This window comes from Aedes aegypti, chromosome 2 (assembly GCF_002204515.2).
Source record: "Aedes aegypti strain LVP_AGWG chromosome 2, AaegL5.0 Primary Assembly, whole genome shotgun sequence".
NCBI lineage: Eukaryota > Metazoa > Arthropoda > Insecta > Diptera > Culicidae > Aedes > Aedes aegypti.
Genome location: NC_035108.1, coordinates 297,817,180 through 297,839,140, shown reverse-complemented (window position 1 = coordinate 297,839,140; position 21,961 = coordinate 297,817,180).

The window sequence follows — 21,961 nt, the reverse complement described above, 5'->3', positions numbered from 1 at the left end:
GATTCAATATTCAGCTGAGTGTTGCAATACTGATTTTAGTGAGTCCGTATTTATGACGGGTAGTGTATGTATGATTACAATAAGACCAACTTTACTGACGATCCGGAATCCAAGACAGTCATAGTAAGGTAGAGACATGAACATGACTTAACCATTCCATGACCACATTTTATGGAAATGTTTAGGGGAGCTGTCGATGGATCTTTTACAACCGTACATTGGTACCCGACGGGACATTGACTAAGGGTAGAACCAGAGGATCCTGATACAACCGAATCGTTTCTAATAAACATGTCGTCCTTGTGTTATAGGTTCGTTTGATACTGCAATTTTTAAGGACAGGTTTTTACACTCGCTTTAACATACTTAGAATTTTGAAAAAAAGATGTTCTGAAGGTTGTTATTAGAAACAATGTGTCATCACATGTGTCGTATAAAGTCATCAGACGTTTGCAACCCATCTGTGCCAACCGCTAGATGTGGCGATTTTCAGGCCACTGAAAAAAGCCTGGAAACTAACTCTCGAATATTGGAAAAAGCGTAGTCGTGGACCTGTTCCAATGCATCTCTTGCCATGACTATTGCAGGCTGTCATGGATAAAATTCAGTAGTAATATAATCACGAGCACTGAATGTCAGTACTTGTTTTTAAAATATAAAAATTTGCAAAATTTCCATTTTCTTTGTTGGGTCAGCTATATTAATAAATATTGAAAAACTGATCAATGTTACCCGAATTACGGTATAATTGATTGAAAAGCTTTCGAGATTAATAGTTCACGTAAGTATAATATTTGTTACGCTATTACAATTGTACTGTGAAATGGCTGAAGAAAACCGACGTGCAAATAAGACAACCATGCAAATACCGCCAGCAACTAAATTGCCCCGATCTTAAGGTGCACACCAACGAACGTCGTCACTAAAGAGTTGAGTTCCGGTTGCCTTCCTCAATTTACATACCGTACTGAATTTTTGGAAACGATTGCTTCCGAAACTTGCTGCAGCCCTATTTGAAATGCAATCCAAATTATTCAGTTTTGGAATCCACGAATCCCACTCGCTTCGGACCGGTCGTTCCACTCACTTGAGTTGCTTTGTTGCTCATACATACTGCTCGTCTCGCTGAGGTTTGGTTTCAACATGGGATGATGACGACCGTGCCACGCTTTGGATATTCTGAAGGGTTCACTCGGGTTTTGAACCGCTTATCAAGATTGATACACTCGACAAGGGGGAAATCAAGTGCCGTTATTTATGGCACCATTCCTTCACATTGCATGGATACGATTTTTCCATTGTATGATTTTAGAGGAAAACGTCAATGAAAGACATTGTGTATTTTTCGTGAATTTAAACAGTTATATGGCTTCTCATCGTTGTGGTGACGGGAGACAGCATCGACTCGCGACAACTTTGACAATTTAGTGCTCTCGCGGTTGTACGTGCTCCACGGTCTCCTCCCCTGTTATCTTTGGGGACACATTTTCACTTTCCATTATATGTTATCGCTTTTGTTCGCTCGATGACGCTTGATATCACTCACTCATCAGATATGAAGCAGACGTGACGCAATTTGAATCACTTTGTATGAGTCGTTTTCTTTTGTGGTAGGTTGTTTGTGGATTAAGGTGACAAGTGTTGTTTCTGTTTAGCTACTATGTTTTACCATCAACGTTAAACGATAAATGAGAGTCAGTGGCGCAACCAAGGGGGGGTTTTGGGGGTCAAACCACCCCCCCCCCCCAGAGTCGGAAAATTATAAGGCCTGCCTAGTATATTTTTGAAATTCAACACTACACATCATACGACTACAGAGCAGTAACTTAGTTCGATTCGAATTAGCTCTGTAAATGTCTATGGTTTTCACAGTTATTATATTCTTCTAAGTTATGTTGTTTTTAATTATTTAACTCTTCAGGTGATTCGATAACAAAAAAATATATGCGAATTATGAATTACACAATTTTCTAGCCCTTTTTAAAAACTAACTGAAGGTGTTGTGTTTATAGTTTGTCAAACCTTCAAATATATTGAAACCTTTTGATTGCAGCAGCCTTCGAAATATCCTTTTTTTATAGTTTCTCAGCATTTTGATAAATTTGACGACCTTCAGAGCAGAGTTCCTTTCATTTTGAAGATTACGGAAAAGAAATATCTGCGACATAAAATGGACAAAATCTTCACAATGAAAGCAAAACTCATTTTTGACCATTGGACTCGATTCTAGACTGCCAATTCTGTATGAAGTTACAACTATATTTCTACCGGCGGTTTAGTTTTGCAATGGTTTTTTTTCTGTCTTTATTAACGTGATTTTTAGCCCTGGACTAGTTCATCTCGGAACCAACGGCTTTACTTCCCTTCCGAAAGAAGTCGTCACTATGTAACTTTTACGTCATAAGTGACTATCTCGGGTATGGAATACGATCCCAGGTCCTCGGCGTGAGAGGCGTGTGTTCTAACCACTACAACAGGTCCGTCCCCTTTTGCAATGTTAATTTACTGTCGACCTACTGCAACAATAGTATCAATGATTTCTAATACAAATTACTTCGTTAAAAGACTATTATCGAAGTCTTTGTTGAAAAACTCGAAAACATATTTAAAAACACGCTAATTTATTGTAATCTTGTTTCGTTTACTTCGCAAAAAATGAAACACGCTTAAATTCTTCAACTCGATTTTTTTTATCAAAAAATATATTTTCAAAAAATATTTTAAAATTGTCAAAACCCCCCTAGAACCAAATCCGGGTTGCGCTACTGATGAGAGTAAAAATAGTACCGTAAAATCGGGTGTAATTGATCAGGAGGGTGAAATTGATCATCGTATCACACGATTTTATTTATTCGCAATGGAGCACAAATATCAATGTGCGCTGCAGTAAATGAATGTTGCTTGTCGTAACTATTGACGAATTGTGTGTTGTGAAGTTTTTTGCGTTAAAGAATGTTTATTACTATGAAAATAATGTAAAATTTCAAAATCATGCACGGTGCAGTATTGACAAACACCTATGAACTTCTATTCATAAGCAAGGATTTGAACATGGTATAAAACCTGAAAGTTTGTGAGGATGCTTGAGATATATCCTAAAAACCAGATTTCATCACCAAAACTCGTACCAATTAGCTCATATGGTTGAAATAAGAAGAAAATGAAACACTGGGGCGAAATTGATCATCATAAAACAGAGCCAAGGGCTCAGATAGCTGTAGCGGTAAAGACGCAATTATTCAGCATGACCATGCTGAGGGTCGTGGGTACGAATCCCGCTGGTCGAGGATCTTTTCGTAAAGGAAATTTTCTCAATTCCCAGGGCATAGAGTATCTTCGTACTTGCCACACGATATACACATGCAAGAATGGTCAATCGGCAAAGAAAGCTCTCAGTTAATAACTGTGGAAGTGCTCGAATACTAATCAGAGCAGCAAGCTTTGTCCCAGTTGGGACGTAATGCCAGAAAGATGAAGATGAAAACAGAGCCAGTTAAAAATAAAAAAGTCTCTATCTACTACAATTGAGTCTCCTAAATCTAACAATTATGTCAAATTCTTATAGCTCGTGTATTTTATTATTTAATTTCAAAATTAAACTCTATTAATTTGTATAATACGCCTTAATGTAGACATTTCCAACAGTATTGCTTACACCTTCAAAAACTGTGAATAGTTCTATGTGAAATCGAACTTACCAAAAAAAAAGAATTAGATCAAATTCATCATTAGACATCTATAAACTAGAAAACATGGAATGGTTGTGGTGCCAATGAAACATTCAGCATTGTCGGAAGGAAAAATTATTTGATACCGACCTGATATAGTTCGCCCCAGTGATCAATTTTCCCCTGGATTACGGTAATAACTTTGACGAAGAAACCAATATTTTTTTAATTATTCTTCTTTAGCTGCGAGTTAAAAGTTAAGAAAAGTTAATGTTAAAGTTAATAAAAAACACTCGATAATACTCGACTCCCTAGGGCATAGAGTATCTTCGTACCTGCCACACGATATACACATGCAAAAAATGGTCATTGGCATAGTAAGCTCTCAGTGAATAACTGTGGAAGTGCTCATAAGAACACAGAAACAGAAACTGAGAAGCAGGCTCTGTCCCAGTGGGGACGTAACGCCAGAAAGAAGAAGAAGAAGAATTCCCCATAAAGTGATTTCTTTTTTGATTTCTCCAAAAGAGAAACTCGAAACAAAATTCTTTTCTGCCTTTAGTTTTCTAGACCATTGTGCAGTAAATTATGCACTAGAAGGGCCCACCATAAATTAATGCCTTTAATCGACAGTTCATTTTCTATAATACACCCATTATCTACCATTACTTCGTCTATATGCGCAAATAAAAAATAAATCAAATTGTCTTGGTTAAATATAAACTGCTTTCCCTGAGTAAGCTTGACTGCAAAAGGTAATGAGTCCAGCTGGATTCATCCCTATCAAATCTTGGTGGTGCGATAGTCACATTTCCTTTTTCCTTTAAAGGAATATGGAATGTTTGGCAATATTTGCTCCTTTTCAGGCATGTAAACGAATGTCGATAGAATCTGAGATAATGTGAAGCTCAGAATCGTTGTTGGCAAGCGGGAGCACCACGAAGAACCTTGCATTCCATTCTGACATTACTATAGGAGTGAGGCGTCGATCGTTTGATGTCCGATCCGATGTTACATTCTCGAAGTTCTTTCAACAGGCTTTTGATTGTCAACCATCATAACAGGGTTGGAAGACAAGATCTATGACAATGTTCATTCAGTACCACACAGATAATATTTGCACAGTATGATCAAAATATTTCGTGATGATTGAAGTGTGAATCTTGAAGAGAATCGCCATGGTTGCAAATGTAAGTTTTCCTTGGTCTGTATAGTGCATGCTTAACTTATTAAGATATATCGAATTTTCGAAAAATGTTGGCTGCTAAGTACAGTTCTTGTAATAATCCAAATGTAGGCATTCTATTCTACGTAAGAAAATCATAGAATCCAAAAGATCAGCAAATTTAAACTGCATTTATGTATCACGTTTCGAAGATAGTTCTAAATCGTTGATAGTAACTAATTGGAAAAAGGGAAAAAAATCATACTTTTGCTCTATGCAAAACAACTTTAACCGAAATAATTTGAAGCAGATTACATTACTCCACAAGGCTTCGCTGACTGCGATTTGCTGCGCTTGCCTACTGTATGATGAATCTCAGAACATTTTCCAACTCTGTTATGTATTGATTTTCATTTTTTTATTGAAAAAGAGTGAAAAGATGCTTGTTTCACTACTTCTTTTTAATTTAAATAAAATATGCTTTTGTGACTTTGTGCAGTGGACTTTTATGCCAAAAAAAAGTTCTTAAATTTAATTGGTATATCGATATTCCGCAAAGATAGACTAGATCTTTTTACAACTAAAGAAAGATATTTTCATGAACAAAACGGTAGTGAGGTGGGTATTTGCTATTGTTATTCATAAATCGATATCTCTGGATTCCGCTGAGATAGAATCGACGCAAAAGAAAAATATTTTCATGGGGAAAACCATAGGCCAACTAAAGATCATTTTATCATATGTTCAATGGAAGTAATATATTCATAAATCGATATTTCTGTTTGCTGCTGTAAGATCTTTCAATTCCAACAGAAATCTTTTTTAAACAAGCAACACAAAAGTTAAGTGAGTACTCCTGGAATTTGATTTTTTGTACGCTTTAGCTAATTAAAAGTCATTTCACCCTCATTTTGATAGGAATGATATATTCTTATATCAATGTATCTCACCGCTCCGATAGAAATTTCCTTTTTATCGCAAAAGTAAGATTTTACATGGTCAAAACTATGAAGAAGTGAGGATTTTTGTACGATTCATGATCGATAATCCTGTTAGTAACTATAGGATCTGCTGAATCATATCGTTCGAAACCTTCACCTTCAGTTAAAAAAAAAACAGCGCTAGAAAGATGATGATTACGTACCATTTATTGTGAAGAAATTTATTGATTCAATCGATTATTCGAACTTTCATCAGTACCAAACATACCGGTACTTAATGCTTTCCAGTACCGGTATTTCGGTACCAAAAATTGGGCGGTAAAACCGATACTTTCATTATCGGTACTACCGGTACCAAAATCCTAAAATCTATGTTAATCTTAAATTCTTCCTTAATGAACAAGAACTCCTGGACTTGAGAAAATTTCATAGATAATAGTAGTAAATTTCATAGATATTCGTAAAAAAGTCAGTTGAATCTCGGGATAGTATTTCACCGAATTTTCTTTAAGAATTTCTTGAAAAACATTGGACAGAATCTAGAAAGAAGTTGTTGAAAAATGATTGGAGGAATTATTGGGCAAATTGCTGTGGTACTAACCAGTGTCAAATCTTTAATAGACTTTGCATTGGATTGCATCAGGGCCGTATTTACGGGGGGTCCAAGGGGGCCATGGCCCCCGGGCCCCCACATTTTAGGGGCCCCCACAAAATACGACAAAACTGATCATTTTTTATCGTTTAAGAACCGCTATAAAAGTGATGAATGGTGCCAACTTTTGAACTCACAACAAAAGATTTGAAAATTAAGGATTTCTAATTTAAATTAGAGTGCAATCCTTTGGCTTGCAATCTATATAATTTTTTAGGCTTATCTGTAGTGTGCAGTATATTAACCCTTTTGTTTTGGATCTAAGAGTTTCAGTTGTTGCTTGTTTCTAATACTTTTGTTTAGAACTCTTTTACATCAATATGCAAATTTATTTTGAAGATCTCGAAGGGTGTATTCTTCGTGAAAGTTGAAGCCATAATTACAAGGAATAAAACCAAATTTACTAGTACGTGTATTTTGTAACAATTGTAATTTCAGCGTCATTTTAAACTTGCGTAAAACATAGGCAATCTTAAGTATAATGTGCATTTCATCTAATGATTTTTTTTTTTCCAAAAACGTTACATATTTTATGATTGATATATTGCTGACATCAAATATGTGTCCAATATGGAATGTTAAGATTGATTATTCAGATCATTAGTAACCATGAATATTTTGAGGTGAATTAATAAATAGAATCGAATTGGTGCCACTTGTCTCGAGAAGCGGGGTAACTGAGTCTTCAAACTTTCTTCTACAGTTTCAATATTTCATAGCCATAACTTTCCATTTCAGCAAGCCCCAGCGTGCTGCCGTAAGGTGACTGAACTATTTGAAAAATATATATGTATTGAACAACTGCTATTTTTAGGTCCCACTTGCCCCGGGTACATTACTGTTTTCAAGCTTTCCAACACTATTTTTGAACGATATTTCCATCTCATGATAAATTAAATCTCGTAAAAGGTTTGAAGATTGACTTTTTTTCGTTCTCATACAATTGGCACGAAGTGAAATATTGCTGAGAAACTGCAAAACTCTTCATCTGTAAAGCAATTTTTTGTCACTCACATCCATTGATCCCAACATGCGCCTCTGAGGGTTGTCAGAAGTCCAAACACAACTTTAATTAATTTAAACCTTATCCAGAACATTAAGTTTTAAAGTTATAAGAAAAATTACCAAAGATATTACTATACCATCAAAACTGTTTTCTGAAAAAAGGCCCCCAAAAAACTCTGGCCCCAGGGCCCCCACATTTGTAAATCCGGCCCTGGATTGCATGGAATTGTTTTGAAAAATATTTTAAGAATTATTTGATAAAACTGCAGGGGTAATATTTGGATTGAATGCTGGAGTATACTTAGATGAAATGCTGGAGAAATTCCTAGATAAAAAGGTTTGTTCGAAGAACTCTTCGACAGATTCCTGGGTTCCTGGGAGGAAACACGGATTAATTCTTGCAGGAATCAACAAGTGAAAAGTGAAAAAATATCTGTAGCAAAATGGAATTGTTGGAAGAATTTCTGAGAGAATTGGCATAGAAATCTCTAGAACAATTTAAGGAAAGATCCCTCTAGTGGCCCCTGAAAGTTTTAAATAAAATCTTTACGATAAATTCCGTAGCTTTTCCTCAAATCCGGTATAGTCTACAGAACATATACATGGTCAGTCAGTTTTAAGAAACCATCTATTGATTCATTCAGAAATGCCAAACTATGTACAAACTATGTCACGCTTCACTAGACAGGGATGGTACACAAATTATATCACGCTAAATTTCAACTTTTTCGACCCCCTCCACCCCTTTGTCACACTTTTTGTATAAGTCTACTGAAAATTTTGTAAGGCTTGTCACGCTTCTTTTGACCCCCTCCCCCCCTTGGAGTGTGACATAATTTGTGCATGACCCCACATGAGAAACCATGAAAAATCTTATCGTGTCTTCCATTATCCATAAAAATACGTACGGCGTTGAGTTTGTATGTATATTGAACCAATAATAAATAGTTTAATTTATTTTTCAAGCTTTTTACTGATTTTGTTTTTGCCCCTTTGGCTGCCAACCCAAGTTTTCTGTGGGCAGTACATGTCCTACCTGTCCTACCCACTTCCCGCGCCATTGATGTGACCATGGGAACGAATGAATTTGGCACCGCTCAAATGTCAAACTCGTGAACTCCAAATTACCCTGGAGTTCAGAACTACAGGTCTTCCCTTGTTCCAGTAATTTTTCTTTCTAAACTGAGTGAAGTTATATAATCTACTATGTTGACTGAACCTTCTCATGGATCAATATGCTGTTTCAAGGAACGATTGAGGTATTGCAGATCCTTCAAAATTTCCCCAGGACTTCAGAACTTCAGGTTTACTATTTTTCCAGTAATATTTCCTTCTAAACTGAGTGAAATTATATAATCTACCATGTTCACTGAACCTTCTCACAGACCAATTGGCTATTTCAAGGAACGTTGGTGATATTCCAGGCCCTCCAATTTACCCTGGAGTTCAGAACTTCAGGTCTACCCTTGTTCCAGTAACTTTTCTCGCTAAAATGATCAAAGTTTTCCCTTTGGGGCCGGCACGGTCATTTATGACCGTAGTCGGAAAATGGCTGTATAAAAAGAACCAATGAATAAAATTTACTGTCTTCGGAAAAGTCCTTGCAAATATACTTCCCTGTCAGGGAAAAAATTTAGGTGTATGCCTTAATGTCCTACTTGGCAACCTAGAACATCCTGAACATGCAGAAGTCTGACAAATAGAATAATTAGTATAAAAGTAGCATAAAATGCCTTTTGTAAATAGAATTGATGTTCGTACTTGGTAATACATACCTATTATGTCAAGAAAAACGCTGCTTCACATGCCTTTTCATGTCATGGCAAAGAGTTTACCAAGTGCTAAACTGACAATAAGGCAATCCATGAGACAGCTGTGATCAGCTAAATTTTTTTGTTTACCATGAATTTTTGACAATCATCGCTTGGGGAACAAAGGAGATTGGTAAGCATTGATGACGCTTAACGAAATTTCGGTAAGTTTAGTGTTCACTGTGCTTGCACTTTGAGCTGTCAACCCAATCGCGAAGTGTCCTCATGGATAGTCTTATAGTCCACACTGCCATCTGTTGCAAGAACCTCGCGAAGCACTGTCTGCCATGATGGATTTTTAGTTGACGTTTGCCTAACACGCACACTACTACACGAATTGACTGTAAGTTTTGTTCACATCATTCAGCAACGTGTACACTATCAAAAGTCAAAGCGGTCGAACACTAGCGCCTCTGGTGGAACGATCGCGTCGGTCAAATGAAATTCAAATTCATCGTAAAACGCATGTACCATGAGCTTCTCAAGAGTGTTACGTCTGTTTGTCTGTAACAGTACAGTAATGATGCCTCTACACGGATAGTCGTGTTGTACGATTGCAAAAAAGAAGTAGAGCTCGAGATTAGTATGACGATTACCGGATCTTTTCGTAAAGGAAAGAGTCTTGACTTCCTTGGGCACAGAGTATGGGCGCATGCCTGCCACACGATATATCCATGCAAAAAGGTCATTAGCTGAGAAAGATCTCAGGTAATAAATGTGGAAGTGCTAAACTAACACTAAGCTGAGAAGCCAGCTTCCTCCCAGTGGGAACGATATGCCAAGAAAAAAGAAGAAGATTCGTCGACAAACACATACAGTTGTGTTCAGAATAATAGTAGTGAAAGCCGATTTTCATACAAAATGCTCAACTTTGGCATGCTGTAACTTTGTTTCCTTATGAACAATCGGCATGAAATTTTGAAAGTGAACTACAAATATACTCAATTTTATTATCACAAAATTTGAAAAATTTCACACTACCGGCTAAAAAGTTAAGCACCAGGTGAAATCGCTCAATTTAATAGTAGTTTTTCTTTTGTAAATTTTTGTTCAGCAACAATTTTGTAAAAAATTGGCTTGTTTATACATTTATAGCTTGGGTGGAAATGCTTGAAAACGATGAATAAAAAAAAAATCAAAAACTCAAAATACAGCAGATATTTAAATTATTAAAACTACTATTATTTTGAGCGATTTCACCTGGTGCTTAACTTTTTAGCCGGTAGTGTGAAAATTCTCAAATCTTGTAATAATGAAGTTGAGTATATTTGTAGTTCACTGCCAAAAGTTCATACCGATTGATAACATGGAAACAAAGTTACAGCATGCCAAAGTTGAGCATTTTGTATGAAAATTGGCTTTCACTACTATTATTCTGAACACAACTGTATATTCAAAACGTGTTTCTACTCGTTTACGCATTTAGAATCTACTGACGTTTTCACAAATTGTTCTCAAACAAAAGGTGAAAAGCTGGGGGTTGAAAATAGTATATTTTTACGTGACATAATTTATGGATGCTTCCCAATAGATGTCGCTAATTATGACTGGATACTTTGTCGAATACACCATGTTTCGGAAGTGCTTCGTTTCGGGGTTATTAATTTACTACCACTAAATCCTGACTCTCATCGCGTTGTAGATCTTATGTACTGAACATCCGGACAAGTTAGATGATCTAGAACATTCGAAATGATCTGATAATATTTGCTGAACACTCAGAAGGTTCAGAATATACGGTAGATTACAGTTCATCACCTTGTATGATGAACAAGGTTGTTATTACAAGCATAGACTTCAAGTTATGAACTCAAGAGCAGTTTGGAAGACCTAGCACCTCCCAAAAAAATATTTGTCATCATTTCTTGTTATGTTTAGCATTTTGAGCACCAAAACTATTGAAAGGCGTTCAAAAAACTGTATAATGGTTCTTGGAAAAAATCAGGCCCCAAAGGGTTAAAGCATTGATTTTTTATAAAAACTTTGTATGAAACACTTTCGGAACTTTCAATTTTGCACATTTTTGCTGAAGGCACCAGAGAGCTATCTCGATTATTTTCAAGCTATGGAAAATTTTTGGTTTGAAAAACATATTATTTTCAAAATTTTGTCAATCTTTTCAAACAAAAAACGTCCTCACAGTTTTTTCACCATAAACATAGAAAGAAATAATCTTTCTAGTGGCGACAAAAGATTGAAAATCCGTTTGCGCCTTTCGGAGATATCGATATTTTAAGACAACCATTTTTTCGATGAAAATTTCTGATAACTCTGTAACCATAAGAGATAGAACAGTAGTTTCTTCGGCAAAAAGTTGCGCAATTTAAAGTTCTAAAAGTGCTCGGAACAAAGCTTTTGCGAGAAATTATCGTATAAAAAGTTATCAAGAAAAAACTGATATTTCAGTACCACCCTAACTTTTTTGTTAAAAAATCATAACTCGCGAACCATAAGAGATAGAAATTTGGGTTCTTCGGCAAAGTTTCTTCAAATTGGTTGTTCTAAAACATTGTAGAACATTGTGTAGTCCTAAATACGTTAGCAAAAAAGTTTATGTGCTGATCTCGTAAACCATGTAGGCCACCCTAATTTCACATTACTAAAAAAATGTATGGAAAATATGGAGAAACTTTGCCGAAGCCATCATATATCTAAAATTGACGGTTTAGGCGCAATCATTTTTGTCTTCCTAGATATGGCTTTGGGACCAATGTGCAATGGTCTCATTGCAACTTCGTCTGCGATTTGATTAGAAGAAAAGACAATTTATACCCTCTTCAGTCAAAGGCTGCACAGACTGAACGATCACCCAGTACAAATTGTTTATGCATATGTACAGTCACCCCACAGTTATGGATCAACTAAGGGTCATTTTTCAGAATAAAATACGATCAAAAATCATGGTGAAGCTGTACAAAATTACCTCCCTGGCACTGCGGAATATAGTTGTTTTTTGAGAATACACCTCAAAATACCCGGTTATTTACGAAAAAGTATCGATTTAGATAGAAATTGCAAACGATGTCCATCCCACAGATGTGGATCAGTGGGAGAGGAGGATCCGTATTATGGATCAAATCGACTCATATTATGGATCAAAACACTATAACAGCAGTTTATCTGCGAGAAAAACGAATGGACGTTTTGGCGTTTGTTTCGGAATCGTCTTATCTTTGATTCATAACTGTGGTATGGGTTCCAATTCCCCACAGTTATGAATCAACGCATCTGGGAATACGCTTGACATTTTATTTCCTACGGACGGAAAAAATATGAATATGCATACTACAATTGATTGTGATGCTGTACAGATTTATGGTTCACGTAGGTAAAATGTGTTCTGCGTAATTGCAACTCTATTTGATGAGATATTCCCGTTTATATCCAAATCTAATCCATATCTGTGTGCTATCCATAACTGTGGGGTGACTGTATGGCCTTTCTAAGATTCATACGTATATGTTAGAATGCAAAATTGCAACATCAGCACAGACATTTCTTTATTGTTGATTGTGAGAGTGCTTTGAGAACACAGAACATAAATAGAGATGCTATGTCAAGATGTTTAAGATAATCGTTATAATGTTTTGCCATTTCCCGACGTCTTCATGCAATTGGTATGAATGACTGCAGAATCTTCTAAATTTATGCTTCTACCATAATCCTTGGAGCACGTTGCCGCAATGCTATTGTGAGATTCTAATCTGAAATTATTACAACGTTTAATGCTTTTGTAGTGTTTCTTCGGATGCGAAACATTTCTAAAGTTTCAGAACATTATGCGAATGAATGTTACCTACCTTAATTTCTCGAATCTCCCACAAATTCTACTGAAAAGCTGTTGTAGTTCTCTAACATTTTAATAAACTATTGAAGTGCTTCAAAATCTATGGCGTAGTGCTCAATGATATATTTCAAAACGGTATTGACGACAACTCTGGGATATTATACACTACCCGTCATAAATACGGACTCACTAAAATAAGTATTGCAACACTCAGCTGAATATTGAATTACCCTGAAATGTTTAGCGTCACATCAAAACGGGTAAATTCACATTGCTATATCTCGAGATCCTTACGACTTGCAAAGAAGCGATTTTCAGCAAAGGTTGTTCAGGGGATCAAGGACATCCGGAAAGGAAATAGTTTAATTCGCGATTTTGCCGATAGGTAGCGCCAGTGAGCATTTCAAACTAGTTCTAGCATGTGATCCACAAGAGATAGAAAGTTCAAGTCTTCGGCAAAGTTGTTCAGAAGGTCAAGGGCATCCGGAAGACAAACAGTTTGGTTCGAGATTTTGCCACTAGGTAGCACTAGCACGCATATTTATTTAAATATATGAAACAAACTCTATCTTTTGAGCCAGATGAGATAGAAAGTTTAAGTCTTCGGCCTTCCTTAGCCGAGTGGTTAGAGTTCGCCGCTACAAAGCAATGCCATGCTGAAGGTGTCTGGGTTCGATTCCCGGTCAGTCCAGTATCCTTTCGTAATGGAAATTTGCTTGACTCCCTGGGCATAGAGTATCATCGTACCTGCCATATGGCAACTTCGGCAAAGAAAGCTCTCAGTTAATAACTTTGGAAGTGCTCGTAAGAACACTAAGATGAGAAGCAAGCTCTGTCCCAGTGAGGACATAATGCCAAGAAGAAGAAGAATAAGTCTTGGGCAAAGTTGTTCGGAAAGTCAAGGGCAGCCGGGTAAACAGTTTGAATTATAATTTTTCCATCCTGTGGCGCTGTTGATCATGTTTTAGAGAGTACTTTATACTAGCTCTATTTCTTGATTTAACTACGGTCCAAATTAGCCATGAAAACCAACTTTTACTCCGGTTCTGTACAGTCATCCGTACATAAACCTTATGAGTTTGATAAGATGGAATCTCCAGAATGCTGTTCAGAAAGCCTTTGGCATTTGTAAATTGAAGTGATTAGGGACGGAATCACATTAAATTAAAGTGATTCAGGTCTGATTAGTTGTATATTCAAGTGTATCAGATCTGATTCATATTCTAGTGATTCTGGTATGACCCTACTCCATGTGCGAGTGATTCAGTCAGGACTCATATTCATCATATTCAAATTATTCAAGTCAGAATCTATTCATATACAAGTGGTTCAAGTTTGATTGACTTCATATCCAAGTGAAAGTCTGATTCTTTTTATATTCATGTCTTTCGGGTTTGATTCATTCTATATTCAAGTAATTCAGGTTTGACCTGAATATAGAGTAAAAAATATCAAGATTTGTTCGCCTCATACCCGCAAGCGTTTCACGTCAGATTCACTTTATTATTAAGGGATTCAGAATTGATTCACTTGATATTTATAGGAAAAGACGTGTTGTCCAGAGCAAGTAATACTTTATTATGTCACAATTAACTTGTATTTAATTACAGCCTACTACAGTTCGGCCATCTTGACAGAACACATCGTCCTCGATGTGAACGGCAACTGTAACGACATTTCTCATAATGCTCCAACATATTGACTCAGTCTTCACAGTTTGTTTCTCTCCAAGCTCCTCTCGTATACTGTTAAGTTCGAGATTAATGCGCCGTCTTGATTCCGCTTTAGATAATCCTTTTAATTTTCGACTTCACAATGTTCCCGTATCGATAGCTCTGATGACTTGAAATTTAGACCATATATTTAAAAAGTTTCGATGGTTTCATCCGCCAACAGCATCTTCCACTTCTTCGATCCAAAATTTCAGTACCGTATCCAGAGGCTTTGTTGCATAGTCTTGTCAATCATCATTCCTGAATTCTTCTACGCCCATTTCGATTCTCATAAACTTTAACATCAACCGTAACATCTCCGCGTTCGCCAACAATCATGGAATTGGTTCCGGCTCGCGTTTCATCTTCATCCTCGTCGTTTTCGTTTCTCGTTGGAAATTAGCTCGTCATTCTTGAAAATCGCGTAAGATCTTTATCCCACTTCTGAATTATAGGAAAATACGTGTTGTCAAGAGCAAGTAATACTTTATTATGTCACAATTAACCTGTATTCAATTACAGCCTACTACATATTCAAGTGATTCAGTTTGCTTCATATCCAAGTGATTCTTATCTGATTCACTCATATTCGACTGTTTCAGGTTTGATTCACTTAATGTTCAAATGATTTCAAGTAATTCATGCTTGATTCACTTCATTTTCAAATGTTTCAAGTTTGATATATTTTATGTACAAGTGATTCAGGTCTGATTGATTTCATATTCAAGAGATTTAGGATTTATTTCCAGTGATTTATGATTGATTCACTTCATATCTAAGTGATTCATGTCGGATTCGCTTCATACTCAAGTGATTAAGGTTTGATTCGCTATATATTCATGTGCTGCAGGTCTGAATCATTTCATATTCACCTATTTCAAGTACCGTAAAACGGGGTAACTTTGATAATGCGGGTAACTTTGATAGTGTGAGACTCTCAACATACTTAACAAAATAACAAAATTCCTGTTAATCTGTTAAGCAAAACGAATGCAAAAGTAAAGAGTATTAGTATGACATTTCATGTTAAAGCTATTTCCGTTGGAATCAAGTACATTTGAGGATTTATATGCAAATATGGAAAATTTATAAGATTTTAGCAATTTTGAAATGCTTTCAAACAATCTGTTCTACGATCACTATTTGATGAAGTCATAATCAGTTCGTCACTTATCCTTGACAGCCTAGTTATAGTAGAACATGAATTCGGCCTCAAATCTCTTAGCGAAACCCATTTTTACAAACTGGGACCATTTTTTGTAATCTAAGTCAGAAATTTTCATATAGCGTTAAATGCCTAGAGGTATGCAACGCCCTATAAATGTTCCGTAATTCATTCAATTTTGTTCGATTTATACTCCATTATCAAAGTTACCCCAAAACAGAAAACCGACTTTCGATTACATGAAAATTAATATATACATTCAGAATAAATCTTTTGGCAATCTGTCAAGTGCAATCGATAGCTGGGATGTCAGTACTTGTTTTAAAAATATAAATTGTAATTCTTTGAAACAGAATGCATAAATATTGAAGTTTTCTTCGAAAAAACTATCAAAGTTACCCCGTTTTACGGTACTTGATATTCTAGTGGTTCAGGTTTGATTCATCTAGAATGTAGGTGTATTTTGCATTTTTTCAGGTATGATTTCATGTTTAAGTAGGTTAGGGCTGATTCACTTCATTTTCAAGTGATTCATGCTTGAATAAATTTATGTACGTGTTTCAGGTTTGATTAGTTTAATATCCAAGTGATTGATGTTTGATTTTATGCAGTAAATTTATGGCATTCAGGTCTCATTCACTTTATATTCAAATGTTTCAGATTTAATTAGGGTAAGTGTTCCCTTAGTTGTGGGTGTTCCTATAAATGCGGTAGTGCCGTTTCCACTGATTTCATTAAATTAGCCACATAACCGACACTGCCAATCGACATATTGGCTTGTTGATACACGAAGTAGTTGAAAAGAGCGTTCAAATTGCTTTAAAACTGATGAAAATATCACTAAAATTGCTAAAACTGTTATTGTTTGTACCAATAGTTGCGGTAGTGTTCCTATAATGAAACCCACGAATACCGCAACTATAGGAACACAAATTAAAAATATACCGCAACTAAAGGAACAGTGAACCAATAGTGGAGGTATTATTTTTCACTGACATGCCGTGGATTACTGCGATCAAATATTTATTCTCATTAAGCCAATGGTCGTTACTTCCCGTTACAACACTAACATGTACATTAATTGCGCTTCTTGAATTTAGGCGGTTAAATGAAGTTTAATAGTGCTTAGTACCTCCAATATTGGTACATCTACCCTAGCTGCATATCTAAGTGACTCATGTCCAATTTACTTCATAGTCAAGTGTTTCATGTGAGATTCACTTCATATACAAGTAATTCAGGACCGACAACTTCTTGTTCAATTTATTCAAATACGATTCGCTTTATATTCAAATGATTCATGTCATGTGACACTTCATTCTGATTACTGTACTGTATACAGTACTGATTCATTGTATACTCAAGTGATTCAAGTCCGATTCACTGAGTTACTTCAAATTCAATTGATTCAGGTGTCATACGCCCAGACTACAGTTATTCAGGTTTGTTTCATCTCGTTATTCAGTTATTCACGTCTCAGTACTTCAGGGCGTATTTACTCATATTATAGTAATTCATGTCTGATTCATTTCATATTCAAGTGATTCAGGTCTGATTCACTTAATGTTTAAGAAATTCATGACGAATTCACTTCATAATTAAGTGACTTAGCTCGGAATAACTTCATATTCAAGTGACTCAGGTCTGTTTTTCCAATAGACATATAAACATTAGACCGCTATTGTCGCTGCAAACCTTGTGACCAACATCTAGTATGCGAGATTTGGAGGTGATACTCAAAGTGTCAAATTTTCTTCAATTTAACCATAGTAACCTACTTTGGAAATCAACAAATAAACTTTGCCACAGTACCATCGCACACACGTTGTGTTTTCGCACAACAATTGGGTAAACCTTAATCGGCACGGCGAGCGGAGTGCAGGCATTTACCGAGTCTCTCGGCTTAACGAACACCTTGTCCAACACTACTGGTATTAGGGCAATGACTCTCGAATGGATTCATTCGAATCAGGGATTTTTGTGTGCTGGCATGGCATTTTCGTTCAAGACGTAAGCCACTGTCACTTGAGCGATCTTCTCATCGGGACTGTTTTCACCGGGAACAAGGTTTCCATGTGCTGATTGATGAAGCCGGTATAGACATCCTCCGCTTGGAAGTAACCATATGTTTGGCCAGATCAATCAGGAAGTTAATGTTCATTTGAAGTTCTTGGATTTGATAGTTACACAGTTGTTTAATTAGGAGTTGTAGGCCACTCGGACGGTTCTTTACTCAAGCGTCCAACTAGGCAATCATCGGTTTGTAATGAACGGACACTTCGTCATCTTGGGGACTCCGGTCTCCACTCTGCTGGTATTGGAAGGTACCGGTGTCAAGAAGCAATTTAAGAGACCAGCTCCGGGAAGGAATCCTGCAACCAGATCTTCGGCGAAGGTTCTGGCCTCGAATGACCAGTTATGCAAATTCGATAAGGTTTTACTTGAATCAGTCATCTCATATGATAAACACGAGAGGGAACAAAACAATCAGGTTGACACTTTGAGTACCAGTGGATCGTGTCTGGAGAAAATCAAGGCTACTGTGGTTGATTCATCCCCATCACAGCCAATGTATGGAGGTAACAGCGCCCCTAGCGTTCTAAATATAATATTTCTATTGTTTTTCCTTTAAATCATAGGGTTCAGGTCTGTTTCATTTTATATTCCAGTGATTTATATTTGATTCACTTTATGCTCAAGTATTATCATATGCTGGAACATAAGCGAGTATTTACTATTTGGCCCGATGCGAAATCGGATGCGAAATTTTAAGTATGAACTAGCGCCACCTAGCGGAAAAATCTCGAACCAAACTGTTTGTCTTCCGGATGTCCTTGACCTTCTGAACAACTTTGCTGAAGACTCGAACTTTCTATCTCTTGTGGATCACATGCTAGAACTAGTTTGAAATGCTCAATTTTATATGCTCACTAAAGCTACCTATCGGCAATATCGCGAACTAAACTATTTGCTTTCCGGTTGTCCTTGAACCCCTGAACAACTTTGCTGAAGATCGCTTCTTTGCAAGTCGTAAGGATCTCGAGATATAGCAATGTGAATTTACCTGTTTTGAGATGACGCTAAACTTTTCAGGGTGATTCAATATTCAGCTGAGTGTTGCAATACTGATTTTAGTGAGTCCGTATTTATGACGGGTAGTGTATGTATGATTACAATAAGACCAACTTTACTGACGATCCGGAATCCAAGACAGTCATAGTAAGGTAGAGACATGAACATGACTTAACCATTCCATGACCACATTTTATGGAAATGTTTAGGGGAGCTGTCGATGGATCTTTTACAACCGTACATTGGTACCCGACGGGACATTGACTAAGGGTAGAACCAGAGGATCCTGATACAACCGAATCGTTTCTAATAAACATGTCGTCCTTGTGTTATAGGTTCGTTTGATACTGCAATTTTTAAGGACAGGTTTTTACACTCGCTTTAACATACTTAGAATTTTGAAAAAAGATGTTCTGAAGGTTGTTATTAGAAACAATGTGTCATCACATGTGTCGTATAAAGTCATCAGACGTTTGCAACCCATCTGTGCCAACCGCTAGATGTGGCGATTTTCAGGCCACTGAAAAAAGCCTGGAAACTAACTCTCGAATATTGGAAAAAGCGTAGTCGTGGACCTGTTCCAATGCATCTCTTGCCATGACTATTGCAGGCTGTCATGGATAAAATTCAGTAGTAATATAATCACGAGCACTGAATGTCAGTACTTGTTTTTAAAATATAAAAATTTGCAAAATTTCCATTTTCTTTGTTGGGTCAGCTATATTAATAAATATTGAAAAACTGATCAATGTTACCCGAATTACGGTATAATTGATTGAAAAGCTTTCGAGATTAATAGTTCACGTAAGTATAATATTTGTTACGCTATTACAATTGTACTGTGAAATGGCTGAAGAAAACCGACGTGCAAATAAGACAACCATGCAAATACCGCCAGCAACTAAATTGCCCCGATCTTAAGGTGCACACCAACGAACGTCGTCACTAAAGAGTTGAGTTCCGGTTGCCTTCCTCAATTTACATACCGTACTGAATTTTTGGAAACGATTGCTTCCGAAACTTGCTGCAGCCCTATTTGAAATGCAATCCAAATTATTCAGTTTTGGAATCCCACGAATCCCACTCGCTTCGGACCGGTCGTTCCACTCACTTGAGTTGCTTTGTTGCTCATACATACTGCTCGTCTCGCTGAGGTTTGGTTTCAACATGGGATGATGACGACCGTGCCACGCTTTGGATATTCTGAAGGGTTCACTCGGGTTTTGAACCGCTTATCAAGATTGATACACTCGACAAGGGGGAAATCAAGTGCCGTTATTTATGGCACCATTCCTTCACATTGCATGGATACGATTTTTCCATTGTATGATTTTAGAGGAAAACGTCAATGAAAGACATTGTGTATTTTTCGTGAATTTAAACAGTTATATGGCTTCTCATCGTTGTGGTGACGGGAGACAGCATCGACTCGCGACAACTTTGACAATTTAGTGCTCTCGCGGTTGTACGTGCTCCACGGTCTCCTCCCCTGTTATCTTTGGGGACACATTTTCACTTTCCATTATATGTTATCGCTTTTGTTCGCTCGATGACGCTTGATATCACTCACTCATCAGATATGAAGCAGACGTGACGCAATTTGAATCACTTTGTATGAGTCGTTTTCTTTTGTGGTAGGTTGTTTGTGGATTAAGGTGACAAGTGTTGTTTCTGTTTAGCTACTATGTTTTACCATCAACGTTAAACGATAAATGAGAGTCAGTGGCGCAACCAAGGGGGGGTTTTGGGGGTCAAACCACCCCCCCCCCCCCCCCCAGAGTCGGAAAATTATAAGGCCTGCCTAGTATATTTTTGAAATTCAACACTACACATCATACGACTACAGAGCAGTAACTTAGTTCGATTCGAATTAGCTCTGTAAATGTCTATGGTTTTCACAGTTATTATATTCTTCTAAGTTATGTTGTTTTTAATTATTTAACTCTTCAGGTGATTCGATAACAAAAAAATATATGCGAATTATGAATTACACAATTTTCTAGCCCTTTTTAAAAACTAACTGAAGGTGTTGTGTTTATAGTTTGTCAAACCTTCAAATATATTGAAACCTTTTGATTGCAGCAGCCTTCGAAATATCCTTTTTTTATAGTTTCTCAGCATTTTGATAAATTTGACGACCTTCAGAGCAGAGTTCCTTCATTTTGAAGATTACGGAAAAGAAATATCTGCGACATAAAATGGACAAAATCTTCACAATGAAAGCAAAACTCATTTTTGACCATTGGACTCGATTCTAGACTGCCAATTCTGTATGAAGTTACAACTATATTTCTACCGGCGGTTTAGTTTTGCAATGGTTTTTTTTCTGTCTTTATTAACGTGATTTTTAGCCCTGGACTAGTTCATCTCGGAACCAACGGCTTTACTTCCCTTCCGAAAGAAGTCGTCACTATGTAACTTTTACGTCATAAGTGACTATCTCGGGTATGGAATACGATCCCAGGTCCTCGGCGTGAGAGGCGTGTGTTCTAACCACTACAACAGGTCCGTCCCCTTTTGCAATGTTAATTTACTGTCGACCTACTGCAACAATAGTATCAATGATTTCTAATACAAATTACTTCGTTAAAAGACTATTATCGAAGTCTTTGTTGAAAAACTCGAAAACATATTTAAAAAACACGCTAATTTATTGTAATCTTGTTTCGTTTACTTCGCAAAAATGAAACACGCTTAAATTCTTCAACTCGATTTTTTTTATCAAAAAATATATTTTCAAAAAAATATTTTAAAATTGTCAAAACCCCCCCTAGAACCAAATCCGGGTTGCGCTACTGATGAGAGTAAAAATAGTACCGTAAAATCGGGTGTAATTGATCAGGAGGGTGAAATTGATCATCGTATCACACGATTTTATTTATTCGCAATGGAGCACAAATATCAATGTGCGCTGCAGTAAATGAATGTTGCTTGTCGTAACTATTGACGAATTGTGTGTTGTGAAGTTTTTTGCGTTAAAGAA